The sequence below is a fragment of the Cryptotermes secundus genome, unplaced genomic scaffold (assembly GCF_002891405.2).
Source record: "Cryptotermes secundus unplaced genomic scaffold, Csec_1.0 scaffold117, whole genome shotgun sequence".
Classification (NCBI taxonomy): Eukaryota; Metazoa; Arthropoda; class Insecta; order Blattodea; family Kalotermitidae; genus Cryptotermes; species Cryptotermes secundus.
In genome coordinates this window covers 509,497-522,763 of record NW_019737981.1, presented here as the reverse complement: position 1 = coordinate 522,763, position 13,267 = coordinate 509,497, and the positions used below count along the sequence as shown (strand labels likewise).

Here is a 13,267-nt window from a genome sequence, read left to right as displayed (position 1 = left end):
CAATTCTTTATATATGTAAGTGATAAATGACTTAAAATTCGAACAGCCATTCCTAAATACAAAACAAAACACAGTAGCTGGTATGTGAAGTCCAAACTATATACATTCTGACGGAATACTAATGGTGGTGCTTGTAGAAAAGACAGAGTTAAAGGAGGTGCCATGTTGACGGCCGTAAGAATGTGAAATATAGTCTATATGTCTAAACAGCACTTCCGAATCAACTTTTTACGGTGTTCCATATCTGCTATCTGCATACTCCGTCACGATACATCAGTGTCTGCATTTGTATCCTGAATCAGAAGTCTCGCTTCTAATGCGTCTTGTTATCTTTCTCTCTTTCATTATCCTGTTCTCGCATAAAACCGCATTCTACTTTTAACTTTTTAAAATACGTGCAGTGTATGTGCTTTTACATACCAGAGAATCACAAGGAAATCGCCCGCGGGCGACCACATAGGATCTGCCAGAATTTCTTTCTACGAGAATGCTTGAAAGAGCCACCTGCTGCTCAGAATTCATGATCAATTTCCCATCTTCGATTATATAAAACCTGCGTTAGAAATGTTGTTAAATAACTTAGGAATCGTTCTAGAAGTAGACACCTCACACAGAGTCACAGAAGAAAGCGCTGGAACAAGCATACTGCCTGAATCACCAATGCCTTATTGCTCTCTCTACCTGAAATTCAGCACCTGTCGAGCAAGGCCTACTGCTCTACTTCAAGGTCTTTCGTGCGGCAGCGCCGGACACTCCATGAAATTAAACTTCGCAGGTGAAAAGATTCGAACTTTATCGATTATGTTCAGACACAGCCTTCTCGGAATAATCGTTTTAATACGTGGAGAAGATGTTTTGCCGCGAGATATTATTGAATTGTGATCTTCGGCGATCGTAAGTGGGCTGGTTTCTGTTGAACACCGTCTTGCGGTTACCACTAACGCATTCTTTTATTAAAGATTTATCTTTGATTTCAATGCACTTTTATTACGAGAACGAATGAGATCTCATATTCCATGTGGGTTACTCTGTTACCCCGAATATAACTTTCTTTTTCAAGTCACCATATTTCGGGAAGCGTCGTTTTCAGGAAGTAAGGGCAACACTGTGTTGGTGGCCACAGAACCTAAGAAGCAACAATGTTGCCTTACCGTCAGTATACTTCTTTCTGCCAATTCTGCTGTGATACTGCAGAGCTAAAGGTTCTAAACCACACGCGAGTTTTAACTTACACATTGCTTATATGAACTTACATGCATGCCACGTGTTTCTATCGCTTCAAAAAGGATTATTTCCCCATTTTGCTGACATGTTTAGATTAGTACTGCGTTGCCTAATTTCGGATACTAAACATGGTTGCAACTTTCGAGCATCTGAAGATAAGAACCTTATTTTGTATAGTGTTTGTGTTTAATTCATTCCTGCGTGGCTGATACTAAAAGAAAGGAATGGGCTGTAAAACTCCAAGAGAAATGCAATGCAGGCTGTAAAAGACAAAGAACATGGGTTTGCTGTAAGACCTACTTGTGCAAGGATTGCACTCAAAAGCAGACGAATTTGAATTGGAGCTAGAAAATCTTTTCTTTTTATAAGGATATAACTTGATGTTAACTTCTGTAAAAATATGTGATTAATATTTTTCAACTCTGACCATTTTTCTCCATAAAAAACAAGATTTGTCTATGTTATGTAAGCCTAAGTTTCTCTTGTTCCTTTCGCTTTATTGTGATTCGTTTTTACGAATAGCATTTCTTAAGAAATGGTGTTACCTGTCCGAAATGAACCACCACCATTATTCAAATTTGGGCTCTCGTTTTCTCAGACCCTTCCTTTACAAATTTTATACTTTATTTAGTTTTTGAATATATGTTGCATTTGAGGTTATAATAGGACTAATTCTCATATGAGACATATTAAGCTACCTGAACGCAAAGAAATACTAATGGCTCACGATTATATCGACAAGAAAATGTACCTTAAGCGTCCGAAAAATGGGGTTTTTACGCAACTGATTCTTAGAAAAAGAGTTATTGCCCTATTTTCGGGCTTTTAAGAATGAATACGAAAGTGATGATGGCCAGGAGTTCTAATTGGTAAGTCTAATGATATTTGTGGACAATCGTAAAATAATTTTTAAGGTATTGCATTTTGAATATTTTATTTCTTAATAATAATTTGTTATTTCTTTCTGCTTACGACACTCAGAACTAAATGGCATATTCATTTTCTTCAAAAGAAAAATCTGATTTTCATGTTCGAAAGTATGGGGGCTCGTCTTATATTCGGGCTTATAAGGTAAATATTTTTCACTTTCTTTGTAGCCATTATGACGTTCCTGTTCTTTCACCGTCTGCCCTTCGTGCTACATGATCTCGCCACACAATTGACTGTGCGTTCTGCAGCACCCGAAGCCATTGAAAGATGTGAAGTGTATAGTTGCACCAGGAACTACAGAACACCATTGTTCATGTACCAGGAATTTGAATGAAGAGGGTAGCGCTCGCAGAAAAATTATTTGAAGAGACCATAATGTTATCTGATACAATGAGATCCGTAGTCTTGTATGTAAAAGATAAAAGACCACGACGTTTCGGAGACAGATCCAGTCTCCGAAACGTCGTGGTGTTTTGTCTTTCACATACCAGACGATGGATGAAGTCCAAAACAAGCCAAAAGAAGTAAGGTAAGAAATGATTATTTAAATGCTTTTTGCTACGTCATTACAGGATTACTAAAAAAGCCGTTTGAAATTTTAAGACCTTTTTTTACGATCTCGTTCTTTACTTAAAAGGTAAAGTTGGCACTGTGCCTAATTTATTAAGCACCACGGCATGAATAAATATAAGGAAGTGGAGTGATAACTCCATAATTGTTGACCTTGGAACTAGATGTAGATAAGTGGTTAGTCAGAGCCGCCGTACCCATTGGATAGTAGGTTTGGCACACCCCATGCAGGTATCGGATAGACAAAATCTCTTTCCCCTGCCGGAAATTAAACCCTGGACATTCAGCCCATAGCCCGTTGCTACTTTAGTGGCAAGGTCAAGAATGGTGGAGCTACACCTTCACTAAGCAATACGTCTTCATGGCATGGTGCTTAATTAATTACACACATGGAAAATTTTACCTCTTACACTGTACTTTTATTTCACTGTGCTTTATAGCCCTTACGGGACGCTTAGAAATCCTGATGTTACTGATATGCGGGGTTTGAATTTGAAAAGTTGGCTAAGTCAGGTCATTCATTTCATCTGTAATCTGTCTCTTCCAAAACAGTTCCTCCACTTGATGCGATCTAGAGCTTTCTCCTTCAAATGAAAATATCCTCTTCTGTCCCCAAGGCCATCTTGCATCTTCTTACGTCTTCTTCCTCGTCTTCTGGTCACTTCTATCCGCCCCTCTATCTTTCCTTCAATAACTTCTTTTAGAAGGCAGTTACCGCATAAGATATGACCAATCTAATTAGCCTTCCGTTTTCTTATTTCGTGTAGGATATTCCTCTGCTCACTGCCTCTAAATAACACTTCTTAATTTCTCATATAATCGGACCAACTGATCTTCTCCGTCCTTCTCCAACACAACATTTCGAAGCTTTCCAGGTGTTTCTGATCTACTTCCCTAAGTGTCCAAGTTTCAGCCCCTAAAAAGATACCGAACTTGATAAGATTGGCGGTGCGCACTAAGACGCGTTACTAAATAGAGGAATGCTATGAATTCCCCCCCCCCTTCCCGTGGGGTGGCCATTGCCGTGTATTACCATCATTTTCTCATCTTATTCCTCATTAGGTCTACTCGTACTTGCTAACATATCTGTACAACACCAGGTGTTAGGGGGCGCGTGTGTGTATGTTGCCTAACAACAGACCAGAGTGTCTCTCTACAGCGATAGTTTCTGGCTGAAGACTTCAGCACACAGAGATTTCTAAGCATTCTGTGTGCGAATTACAGGTCTTTCAGAGATATTACATGACATCCATGATACATATAAAATATAATGCGGTATTATTAATATACAAGATTGGTGATGGGGTTGCTTTGAAACAGCTTATCCTGTAATTTATCAAGAGCCTAACACAGGGCCCTAATATGAAGGCTGCGCTGTCCTACAATTATTCGTAAATTACACGTTATAAAGCGCAGGCGATATGATCCTGTAGCTAGGAAGTTATTTATTCCGCAAAACGAGTTTGTACGTAGGTTGAATAAAATATTAACCTCATTTTTCGTGTTGGTATGCATCAGCGGTGGGGAATATTTTAGACACGTTCATGGGGCATGAGGATTATGTATGCAGTATATCTAGTTTCATCTGTTTCATTAACAACATTAAATACGTCTCGTTTTATCTGTCTAATTAAGAGCGGTCAGGATCTTGGAAAATCCAAACAGTGAAATAAGTAAACAAACTCCGTGGTTTTATCCCACAAACGAACTAGACCGACCGACCGACCGCCACTTGTCTGCGAAGTTAGTGCCAACTTTAGCGAATAGAGGGTGTCGCGTGGTCAGCACGACGAATACCGACGGCCGTTAATTTCGGTTTTCTAGACCGGAGCCGCTTTTTCCTTGAAATATGTCCTCAATTATCCTCATGAGACTGAGTGGACCCCGTTCCAGACCCACTACTTCTAAGAGATTCTGGTAGCGCCGGGAATCGAACTCGGACCTCTGGACCTGTAATCAGGAACTCTGACCACTAGACCACAGAGGCGGTGAAATACATAACTAGTTCACTAAACGTCTAAGTAAGTGTTGTATATGATTACTTAAATATTTTGCGTTGCGTTGTAACGGCTCGATCAACATGCTAGCCACCGCAGGGCAACATCCGGAGACAACGAAGGGAGACATGTTGGAAGCGGTGTTTTCTGTGCTGTCATTGTCGAAGCTGTATAGTGGGAGCCAGTTGAGAGCAGTGATAGCTCTTCTGATAACGGTCCCGACGGGACTCAGAACCAAGAATTACTGTGCTGGCGAGGACCCACAGCAATTTACTGGACTGGACTGGAACAGTGATAGCCAGTTAGTACAGAGTGATGGCTAGTGATGGCGTGAGTTTCCGTTCAATGTTGAACTGAAATCCAACCGTCAACCAGTGAGGACTTGAGCACCGAAGCAGAAGAATCTGCATAGTTAGCAGCCTTATCCTAGTAACCTAGCAATGACTAGTGAAGACATAATAGACTAAGACTTTGCGTGTGCTGTAGTGATTTGTTAAGCGTGTAGATTAGTGATAATGTAACTATTTATAGTTACTAGTTACACATGTTTAATAAATCCAGTTATCGGTCCAAACCCCGTGTCTAGTCACTAGCACGTGAGCGCGTGTAGTAAAGTGCCTGTAAACTTAATTATTCGACTAACTACCTAACTAAATAGTGACGAATTAACGAACCATATACACGATAACCAAATAACTGACCAATTACGTTAGTAATCAGCAAACTTCTTGATCAACCAATCAAGTAGTAAAACAAAGATTGCATTAGCAAACAGCGTAACAAACTGCTTACTCCACTTTATGATACAGAATGAGCATTTGACAGTTTTTCGCTTAGTGATCAAGTTTCCATGTGCAGCACAATCCGGTCAGATGAATGAGCGTAGGATTGGCGCTTTATGTAGCACACTTTGGAGAGAAAAGGAATAGGGTCTCAAGTTATTTGGCTCAGACTTTAGGTTTTTAGCGTCTTCTTATAACTACGTAACACGAAATTTCGGATGCCATATAATGCGGACTGGGCCAAAGCTCCTCAGAAAGGAATGTTCTTGATAAGATTCTTTCATGTGGATACAGAATTTTAGGCAGTTCTAAACAGAAGACCTTAAGGACCAGCAATGATCCCTATTCTGAACCACTTCAATCCATTTAATCTCTTCGCAGTCACATCTTTACCTTTAGCTTCAGTAGTATTTGATTCATTGTAAAATTAAAACACTCTCCTTTCTCATACATCATTTTGACTGCAAAACCACGTGTCTTCTTCATAGCGTGAACAAGACTTTAGTAATTAGTTGTGGATTTCGCTGTAAATGTATGCAAAGTTTATCCTTTACTTTGTAACAATCATAGCCTCCTTAGTAATGTAAAATGGATGTGCAGTACAGCCGTGAAATCTGTACGAATTTTCTGCATGTGGGAATTCCGAGATCAAGATACTGAGGCCTCTTCGTGCTGTTCATAAAGTGAGAACAATAATACGAGGCTGCCTGAAGGAAGTATATGATATCATTACAGATAAAGGGTTAAAAACGCTAAAGTTATTTACTGTCTTGGATTACGTCAATGGGGACTTAACAAGAGTTTATATCTTAACTTCCAGCTTCACGTATTTCTTTGTAGGGGCAACAGTATTTTCGTAATATTCGCGCTTCGACCGTTATACTTGTTCATAACCTCTATAAGGGAGCTGTGATAAAATTTCGTGATGACTTTGCAGAAACCGCATTCCTTATATTACTGTATAAATAAAATTCTGCTTGTAGCATCCCGCTGTGCCATCCAACTGTTGCCCAAATTAAGACTTTATTAAAAAGTGAAACACGATGTACATGTACGCCATACACCGACGGAGGAATCAAATATATGAGGAAATTTGTTTTTTAAGAAGGACACATATGGCGACTTAAAATATAGGAATTCTATATTAGAAACCTTTCAGATATCCCCCACATATTGCTAAGAACTGGAAATATTGACACTTTTATCTAGGGATTATCAGCACGAGGTCTAGATGTCTGATGTGAGAGTTTGGTGACTTTGAAAGCCAGTGCTTGAAAGGAAACCAACGAGAATCTCTATTTCCACATAAAATGGGGCACGCGATAATGTAGTTGGTTGAGGCAATATGCTACAAGCCGGAAGGTCGCGGGTTCAAATACCAATGGGGTCATTGGATCTTTTTCAGTTGACCTAATCCTTCCGGCCGTACTATGGCCCTGGGGTTTACTCAGCCTCTAACAGAAATGAGTACCAGGAATTAATGAAATAATTTTCCTGGGGAGTAAAGCGCGGCCGGCGCGTAAGGCTGACAACATTACCCCCATCTTTTGAGCCGATTGTCTAGATAATGTGGGACCCTCAACGTCTCACAACCCTATGGGCCTTCACGGCCTGTTACAGGGATAGCTTTACTTTTTTTTTTTTTACTTTCCACATAAAATAGATAAGTGGAACCCGGAAGAAATTAAATTGGAACACAGAGGAAACTGTCTCAAAGCACTGTTTTAACTTGTAATATTAAAACAGATCATAATGAAGGAAGGTGGGCGTTTGTAGATCAGGATGGGTATGGAAGAAACAGGGTAACGAAACATTCCGTCCCGTAAGACGCGAAGAATTTTATAACCAGATGAACGAACGTTAGCATCTCAATAAAACACTACCCGACGGAGTTAATTAGTGAATTCATCACTTCACGGCTAGATCACTCAGGTATATATTTCCCATGTATTTTCCATTTCCTGCTCACCATATGTTTTTCCTGTTTCTGGGTTATTTTTTGACGCCTTCAATATCCGAACTGCTGATACATGCGTCTTGATTCCGTTCCACACAAAACACATCGTATTACAGTGAAGCTGTGACTTCTATTCACCGATTCTTTCAAAACAAGTTTCTTGGTGCTGATACCTACACACACGTCGTAGTCCAACTCTCCGCCTTCCACAGCCTACGCTTGAATTTCCTCCTGAAAGAGATGACAGTATTCCCTGGTGGGGCGCAGAGAGACAGAAAAGTAGGGCAGCAAGCAAGCCACAGCGCTTAGCAAGTCCGCAGACGAATATTGTGACTGAAATAAAATACTGTTTCCCATCATGTGAGTTCTAGTATACAACAGATCGAAGTATACGAAATAGAAGACGCTATTAACAAGTACATTACACGGAGCAGGACGATTGGAATCTATTTGTTTTCCTTATCGACGCTTTGCCTACTACGCTACAAGCGTGGCACACATTGCCAATTTTCCTGAGGTATATTTGTTATACTACGTTTCGGGAGTAATTGGATATCACTATACTGTAATAAATACGCGACATTGAGTAATCCACTTGTCACTAAGTGATAACAAATATAAGACGTTTCGTGAGTAATCTAATGTCGCTATGCTGATATAGTAAATAAATTAAACTACGGGAGCAATTTGACATGACGTTTCAAAATGTATATTATGTAAATGTGCAGATATACATACACTACTTTTCGGGAGGAATCGGATATAACAATACTGATATAAATATAAGACGTTTCGAAAGTAATTGCATGTCACTGCACTGATATAAAGGCGTTTCGGATATAATCAGATATCAATATACTGATATAAATACACGACTTATCGGGGGTAAATGTGTCATTATACTGATATAAATAGACGACGTTTCGGAAGTAATAGAATATCACTATGCTGATATAAATACCCATACATGCGAAGACGTCAACAGTTGAACTGTCGAATACTCCACAAAAGAATGCACAATGAAGTTAAGTAAATCAGGCATTTAGCGGGATAGAGATTATCAGAGGGTTAGTCTGTCATTTAGTTAACCACTTAAATAGTCATTTACTCATCACTTAGCTCGAAATTTAATTATAGACTAAGTTAAGTTAATGGTAAGTCCCCCCTATACATAATTAAGCACCATGTCATGAAGACGTATGTGGGAATAGAGGTAAAGCTGCACATAAACTTAATCCCAGTATTAGCTACTTGTGGGTGGACAGATGATTTTATAGTTAAGTAACCACTCACTGCCGGTCACGGTAGCTGAGCGGTCTAAGGCATGTACTGTCTTCGCTCGCTCAGAAGCCGGGATCGTGAGTTCGAAACCCACGCAAGGCATGGATGTTTGGTGTGTGTGTGTGTGTTTTTCTCTGTTTTTGTTGTCCTGTGGTTAGATAGAGGCCTTGCGACGAGCTGATCACCCGTCCAAGGAGTGCTACCGTCTGTAAAAGTGATCAGCAACCTGAGAAATCAGCCCTGTGCTCCAAAGTGGGAGGAAGAGAAAAAAACAGCCACTAGTTACTACGGTAGTTGATTACAGTTTAGTTAATTATGCATCTACAGTTCTAAAGTGACATATTCTTCGTTCCAGGCACCGCTGGTTTCTTTCGTTAGCCCACATTTCTTCTTGTTCTCTTATAATAAACATTCATATAATTTGCAAACAGCAACTTAATGCCTCATTAATATTACGCTTCCAGTCCGTTATTTCGCAAGTGTTCATGACAGCCTGTGCAAGTTAATGTGGGTTACGCTTCCAAGTATGGCCTTACCCATCCTGACATCTCGTCAGGCAAGAATGAAGACTGGAGTCCACAATAAGAACACACATAAGGCAAATTTGAATTTTCTGCTCTGAAAGATGGTAAAAAAAAAGATATTACCGACAGAGAATTCTGTAGTGGAGGAAACAGCTTAGTAAAACTAGAACAAATTGAAAACTTAAGTTCTTACCTTAGAATATTGATCCCCTCCCCCACAATTTCTGTAGGTTCTTCGATTTTAAAGACGTGATTAACAGTGATTGGATTAAAGCGGACCCTCACCTGAAAAGGGAAATAAATACAATTCGTGAAACGTGGAATTGAACTTTCTATGATTAATAGAACCAAACAATTCAGAACTAACACAAAAGGCTTACGTCAGGAATTCTAGTGCTGTACCTGAATCCCTACATATACTCTCCAGCCATGACCTTCGGCCAGCATGGCTCTGCCTACCTGATAACTTCGATTAATTGGTAATTCAACACAGATTTCTTAGCTTCGTAAGTTATATAGTGTCATTAATGCGATAACTTGATTAATTCGAAATTCCTCGCTTAGTGTAACATACAATAGGCACGAGATTCGAAAAAGTTTCACTGCAATTAACAGAAATACTACAAAACTCATATGTTGTTACTGAGTTAGTACAGCGTGGCACAAAAAGTTAACTGGTTAAGAAGAAATATAATAAAATGTGTTGGAAATGTCTTTATTACTTACTGAACAAATTCGGTGCGCAACCCAGGACGCTGTGATACCGTTGTACAAATTGGCTTTCAGGTTTAAGTCTGAACATTCCCGTTAATACGAGAAAATGTTTTAGGTTAACTGAAGTTTAGGCCATACTATATTACAGTCGGTAAGTAGGTCACAAATGTCTATAAAATGTAAAACAAATGAGATTCGAACCAGGAAAAAACATTTATTTCTCGACATGTCCACTACAAACGTTGATACACTTGTCCCATCGCTTTACCAATGCGCCGAAACCCGCAGCATAGAAGTCTTTTGGCTGTTGTCTCAGCCAATTCCGCGCCTCTGTTTCAATCTCTTTCTCATCAGCGAAACGTTTGCCACCAAAGTGACTTTCCAGCGGAGCAACAGATATAAGTCACTAGGGGCCAAGTTCGGGCTGCAAGGCCGATGTTCAAGAAGTCCCCACGGTAGTTCTTGAATTCTCTCATGAGTTGCTCGGGCTGTGTGGTGTCTGGCATTGTCGTGATGAAACAGTCAAGAAAACTCGGGTCTATACTTACACTCCCCCTTACGCCTTCATGGCGTAGTGCTTAGTTCGTTAAGCACAGGACAGCTTTACTTTACTGATATTTGTAGGAGAAGCCCTTAAATACGCCACGAACACTTCATCCATAATCCTCCATAATTTTGCAATAATAATGATAATTGCGCAATGCTACTTGAGCGTTTCCACCATAGGTTGATTCATGCCGCATGAAATACATTTAAATGCAATTTTAAGTCACTGATTATTATTGTAACGGAGGATTCAAGGCTTTTTACACTCTTGGGCCGTATTCTGCATCAGAAGGAATTGGCCAGCCGACCTGAGAGAGGGTTAACGAGGACTTATCTCTGGATAAGCCCTCTCCACGTCACGAAGACTACTACAGCTAATTAGCTTATAGAATCAAATGCAATTCAGATTGCTAATTTTTTATAAATAAAAAAATTCTGCATCATAGCTAAAGTGTACAAAAATGGGGACATTATTGAGGGGTTTCCTCTCTCTTTCTCCCACCTCTCTCTCTCTGTTTCTCTCACTCTTTTCAGCAACCAGAAACACGTTCTGCACACACATCTTACCTCACATCCATTGCATTCGATCTTAATTCAAAGCACTGCGTCTCACCTATGTAGCTAATACTATTAGTCTAATCTTCGCAGGGCACTTCCTTGTCCAAAATTTTAAAATTCCTTAGCTGAAGGAAAATTAACATCTTTCCCTTAAGTGAGTCTGGTATTTCTTCGAGGCGTTGTGCGCTATCGAACCGTCCTCTTGAATCCGCTCAAATGCAGTTATGACCTCGACGTTAACAAATATTATTTCGTGGCTCCTGACATGATGGCAGTCTGAAGCACATGCAAAGAACACACCGCTGCAGATCGACGAACGGTTCAGTGTAACAAATTGTTTTTATATTTCAACACTTTACAGAAGCACTTGTTTCCAGTTGTTTTGCAGCATTAGAAAGTAGTATCTAGCCCAAAAATTTAACAATATTAACTACAAAATCTAAGCTCTCTAGTGATTTCTGCCTGTAGTCTGGAATGTATAATGGGTATATGTTGATAACAAATGACGTTTTCAATTCAGCTATGNGATAGGAAATAGATGTTTGAAAAAATGGCACAGTTCAGATATTTGGGAACAACGAAAACGGATCGAAACCTGATTCAGGAGGAAATTAAGAGGAGATTGAACTCGGGTAATGCTTGCTACCATTCAGTCCAGAACCTTTTGTTTTCTCGTCTGCTGTCCAAAAACATAAAAATTAGGATATACAAAACTATAATTATGCCCGTGGTTCTGTATGGGTGTGAAACTTGGTCCCTGATATTAAGGGAGGAACATAGACTGAGGGTGTTTGAGAACAGGGTATTGAGGAGAATATTTGGACCGAAGAGAGATGAAGTGACAGGAGGTTGGAGAACACTGCATAATGAGGAGCTTCATAACTTGTACTCTTCTCTAAGTATAATTAGAATGATCAAGTCAAGGAGGATGAGGTGGGCAGATCATGTAGCACGAATGGGGGAGACGAGGAATGCGTATAGGATATTGGTGGGAAAACCAGGAGGAAAGAGACCACATCGAAGACCAAGGCGTAGGTGGGTGGACAATATTAGAACGGATCTTAGAGAGATAGGATGGGACGGTATGGATTGGATATGTGTGGCTCAGGATAGGGACAAGTGGAGGGCTCTTGTGAACACGGTAATGAACCTTCGGGTTCCATAAAATGCTGGGAAATTCTTGAGTAGCTGCAGAATTGGCGAGTCCTCCAGAAGGGCTCAGCTCCATCAGTAAGTAAGTAAGTAAGATTGGTTATAATTGTTTTATAATTCAGGGAACTCCCGCTTGGTGTGGTACAGTAACGGCAAGATTATTTTTGTGCGTTCAGGAGGTGGCGCCCTCGACAGCCAGCACGCCAAACTACTTATCTGCACTGGCTCAACACACGTTAAAATAATGTAGAAGAGTTTTTCTTGAGAACTGCAAGCTACCTTTATTTTACTCATCTTTAATTCGAAATTTGTTTTACGACAAAATACAATTGAAAAGTGGTAACGTCCTAAGACTAGTCACTGTAATCGCAAGGAATATCCTTAACCGAATCTAAATGATTCTGACGATGATGTGTGACGTTCTGATATTATTTAAAGGCATCGTTGTGGAGACTGCATATGATTCCATCATCAGGTGTAAGAAAACAAAGGTAATCGCCTGATGATGTAAACAGATGCAGTTACCGGAACATTGTATTTAAAGTAACACAAGATGACAGACAGTGTCCGATATTCGGTTCTTGCATGCGCTACAAAAATTCAGCATANATAATAGTGATCAGTTTGTTTCTTTTTAAATAATAACAATAATAATAATACTTCAAGCAAAATTCATTCGTAACTAAATTCCTATACTAACAGCATATCTGCAGACGGACGTTAGCCAACAACACAACAATCTATACAATGTAGGATTTGAGGTTTTCACAGCGGTGATTAGGAAGAGTTCTATCTTCTGGAATATACCGCTAAGCACTCCGTTGTAAGTCAACCGGCGTTTTAGAGGAACATGTCGCCTTCATCTTAAGAGTCGAAAAATAAGCCAGGCAAGAGAACAGCGGATTAAAAAAAAATAGAGGCTGAGTCGACTCCAGAGCCATAGTGCAGCTGGACGGATTAGGTCATTAAAAATGCAGTGACCTCATCGGGAGTCAGGAGAGAGAAATCTAATTCGTGCTGCTAATCGAATCC

At 39.9% G+C, this 13,267-nt stretch overlaps 1 protein-coding gene across 2 annotated transcripts in view; it reads right to left on the bottom strand.

Annotated features, from left to right (window-relative positions):
- LOC111870544 (allatostatins) overlaps window positions 1–13,267 on the bottom strand; it is a 200,149-nt gene that overhangs the window by 116,333 nt on the left and 70,549 nt on the right. Inside the window, exon 2 of one of the 2 annotated variants that reach the window (XM_023862912.2) lies at window positions 9,459–9,550. The exons of the other annotated variant lie outside the window; for it this stretch is intronic. The gene's annotated coding sequence lies outside the window, so the exon portion shown is untranslated. The remainder of the gene's footprint in view (window positions 1–9,458; window positions 9,551–13,267) is intronic. 2 annotated transcript variants of the gene reach the window in all.